Source organism: Fopius arisanus, unplaced genomic scaffold (assembly GCF_000806365.1).
Source record: "Fopius arisanus strain USDA-PBARC FA_bdor unplaced genomic scaffold, ASM80636v1 scaffold00005, whole genome shotgun sequence".
NCBI classification, from domain to species: Eukaryota; Metazoa; Arthropoda; class Insecta; order Hymenoptera; family Braconidae; genus Fopius; species Fopius arisanus.
This window is the reverse complement of record NW_011887744.1, coordinates 1,901,660-1,906,357: the sequence shown is the minus strand read 5'-3', so window position 1 is coordinate 1,906,357 and position 4,698 is coordinate 1,901,660.

The following is a 4,698-nucleotide window of genomic DNA, read 5'->3' as shown; positions in this document are numbered from 1 at the left end:
TCTTTAATTTAATCTTTAATTTAATCTTTAATTTAATGCCACAAATTCTCACTATTTGAAATTTTTCAATTCCAATTTTAACGCGGGAAGAAAGATTGATTATTTTTTTTATGGAGCCTTCTTTATATTCCGCCTGATCCATGAATATATTATGGTATATATAGGATGACCGGGCTCATATGCATATGAATGAAATACGTCACACAAATAAGGTGAGCAACTTACGGTTTAGGTGACAAAGAAATAAACTGAATTTACATTCATCGCGGTAGAAGGGAACAAAGTCTCTGATCATCTTCCTCCGTTGAAAATAAAATCATCTCTCACTTATAATTGTTCCCTCGAGTTCATGAAGATCGGAATAAATAGTGCATTTATTCCGGAATTCATCAAGCTGACGTGAAACGATTATTTCCAATCGATAATTCAATGAATAACAATAATAAAAAATAAATGAAATACCCTACGGGAAAATATAATACCTTCAAAAATATATTCGATATATTAAATATGGAAGAGGAAAAGAGAAAAATTGAATTAGTGTTGTGACTTTGGCGGAGTGGAGAAGAGAATTTTAAAATTGTATGTTTTTATGAGAATTCACATCTCATACATCCGCTTTGCGTTTCCGGATGCCATTTTTACGCCATTTTTACGGCAATCTCCAGCAAATTTTTTGTCATGTTATGTACATGTTATGTAGATATTTGCACGATGACGAATATCGAATATTCCACCGCAAAAGCCACGCATGACCGATTCAGGTAACACAAAACCGGTGTCACGTACACGGATTTATGTACACCGTCTATCAGTTTCCCCGTTGCATTTTTTGTTTATCAATAATTGATCTCTGTCGAACCAATTGTACATTGTACATACAATATGTATTTAATAACTGCATCTAATACAAAATATAGCCTCTTCATACACAGGAGACAATATTCGATAATTGGGCCACAAGTTGAAATCACCGGGCGTAATGAACGCAATTCCAATTAACAATTATATGTTCGTTAGTTCTCAATTAATTATCCAAATTATTGAACCCCGATGTAATCGGTGGCACATAAACAACGGAGGAAAAATAGAATCGGAGGGTTCCTAAAAATCCGCGTAACAAATTAATTACTTCTGCCCATCGCTCGGTCTCCGGTTATTAATTGGAGTACAATTTCAATTATTTTTTTCCCTGGACTAAATGGCACATGGAATTTGACAACTTTTGGCAATGCGAAATTTAATACAGTCTGTATTCATGTGGTATTAATTTATGTATTATTAATTAAAGTGATTAATTTTTATAAAAATTCATTCATTATTGTATTTTGCAATATTGATGTGTACAATTATTTTATTTTAACAAACAATGATGTGGTTTTCTAATATTCTTTTTTTATTGTTCCTTTGATTTTTTTTATGAAGTTCTTTTGGTCGTGTTATAGCTGTGACAGTCGAAATGTTTTTAAATCCCTTCAATCAGATTGCATAACGCACGAGCGAGAGAAGCCGTAGAATTATAGATTAGAATTTCGAGAACAGTGAATCCCTGAAAAAAATAGATCACAGAAAAAATAGACCCGTGTTAATTTCCCTATGGACTATTATTTTAGGTGGGTTTTAACCCATTCTGTAGGTGTGGGCTATTTTTTCCTGGTCTATTTCTTCTGCCTGTTGGAAAATTGCGCTTAAAATTTCAAATAAAAAAATATGGGATTTTAAAATAAAAAACACCGAGAGCCCGATTTCAATTTATACCTGAATTTTTCATTGATAAATTCGTTAATATCTTGATAACATTCTGTTAATTTTCAATTGATTGAAAATTAAATTAACATTCAGGTGAATTTGTGACGGGAATTTTGGAAAAATTTCTGTGTGGGAAGTGGAGGATATGCAAAAATGCAGAATATTTTCCTTTGGACTTATACAATATAACAAGAAAGTCGTTAACTCCATTGTTGAGACCTAAGACAATAAGTACACGCTTTCACCGAGACGAATTTTACGCAATAAATGACCCTGAATAAGACAAAACTCACACTAAACTGTCTTTAGTAATATTTCTCTTCTTTAATGGCTTCTGAATTTCCAAATACCGTTATACCGTGGGATTGAATTGTTCGCTAGAAAAATCAATTACAATCGGTTTATCTTCGGAGTGAATCATCCCGAACAGGGTATTAGAAATCTAAACTGATAAAGATAGTCATAAATATGCATTAGATCATTAGCAAAACTTGTAAAATTATACCTTCGACTGAATTGAAGACAAAAATACTCGTCTTCGTCTGCATAATTTTGTTTAAATCTCCAGAAAACTATCAGACATCAAATTTCATCACACGATTACGAGAAATAATTTTTCACGAATGTTCTCCATTTGCATTTTGAATAATTATTTTTTCCGAATCATGAGGGAGTGATCCCTGTCCCCTTTATCCCACTGTCATACGACACATTTATCACAAGTCATGTCTCTAGTCATCTCAAGGATCTTTAACTCTTGACAGTCACTGAAAAATCTGAACATTCACCTAAGAAACTTCTACAATCTACACGAGATACCAGCCTGGGAATACCAGTGATGCGTTGTAGACTTGGAATGTAAAGTCCGTCTTAATATTAGTAATAGGTTTAAAAACGCAATAATATTGTTAAATCGTCGGATATTTTTTCATAGCAATAGCAACAAATCTCCGCAATTGCTGATGGAAAAAACTTTCTCATATTGCACATGTAGGCAGGAATACATCCGGCCGGATATGTCGTATTTGAAATTAATGAGCAATTGCCATTTACATGATAAATTTAATAGAATATTAATAGCACGAGATGATGTCCCACGAATGTATCTGTAAAATTGATTCTGTAGGCCTGAAAAATTAAATAAAATTAAATCAAATTAAATAAAATTAAATAAAATTCTATTCTATTCTATAAAATTAAATAAAATTAAATAAAATTAAATAAAATTAAATAAAACTAAATGAAATAAGAGAACGAATGAAAATGAAAGGGGAATCGAAATTTCCGATGAAAATAATGAATAAATTTTGATGTTTGGCTGTGACACAAAGGGATTTCGATGCTTGGCAAGGCGTGGCGAGGGTTGGTATGTTGGGCGTTTGTTTGCAGTACTCTTGAGATGGAAGTTGAGTCACGTTATTTACTCCTCTTAGTTCTGTAGTGTACGTACCTATACTGTACTCTCGATTCACCCACCTATTATTTTGTAACGGATACCAAGCAGGAGAAAGGAGTCAAGGAACTCTCATGAATTCATTCGAAAAACTCCCGCGGTATAAACTTGTCCATTGTCATCTTCATTCCAACACTGTCAAGCTAAGTCGATGAGATTTCTATCAATATTATGGAGGGATATAAATACATGTGATCCCAAAGACTCAGAGAAGACACTTGGTATTTAAGAAGCAAAACAGGTTCGAGAAATACCTAGAAGACGACTCGAGATTGCGCCCTACAGGCGTTAAACATCCGATACTTCGCCCTCGGATTTTTCATAACAATTTGCTTATTACAAGGTGATTTTAATGAATGATTGAGGATACATCACTTCCGCTGGTTTTCATGCTTCTTCCTTGATGGATTTTGAAATATACAACGACACCATTGCACACCGCCGGTGCTCATGTTATTTCTTTTTATCTTTAATTTTATTCTCCGTCAATTTTTTTACCAAGTCTGAGCACGTACGGTGACTGGAGTTGATATATAGTCATCCCTTCTATCTCATTTCCCAGTGAATAATCCTCCAAACTCTGTAGTAAGGTTTATCCTGATGTTTAACGAATTCACAGTTTTTAATAAAAAAAAAACTACCTAAAACAATATTGCATTTGTTAGTCATTTCTTACGTCTATTTTTTTTTCAAATTTTTTTCAAGCCAATTGAAATAAAAACACGTCTATTACCTCTCTCGTTGTTTAATAGTGATGACAATTTTTCAGTTGTCCTGGGGTGTTTGACAACTGACACACAGCAAGTACCACAGACAACGATACACGCGATAAAAGATGAAGACCACCCACGTGAGGCATATTTCAATGGTACAGCATCTCTGTGGTTGGCATCGACAGTCTCGGTGAATCGCCACAGTGGTTTGAGCTTCAGGACTTGTGATGGTGGAAGATTATTCTCCCAACGGTACAATGACGACAACATAAGTCTGGACGTCACCCCGGATGGCCTGATATTCACGGCAATTATTGAAAAACAAAAATACGAAGCCAAACTCAGCGCCAGACTCCTCAACAATGCATGGCACAATGTCAATCTATTCTTCAGACTGGGGAATCTCACCCTCACTGCAGCTGGCCATACCCAGGTAATTTATCATTATAGATATTAATTGATTTTTGTTTTATTTGGGTTCATTGGTATTGGAAATATTTTTCTTCTAGATTGTCGCTAATGCCACATATAATTCACCTATTCTCATGCTTTCTGACTACAACGTCAACGGCACGTTAATCGTCGGTGAAGGATTCAAGGGATGCATTCTCCAGGGACCCGGAATTCTCTTCAATAATTCAATCAATTATGGCGCTGTACTCGGTACCTGTCCGTCTGATAACAAAGGATGTAAGTTGTCATTCATTTGGTAATTAATGTTTTGCTGGTGAAAATTTTACGAGGTTTTAGGCAAAAATTTATCGGAATTTTGAATTATATAAT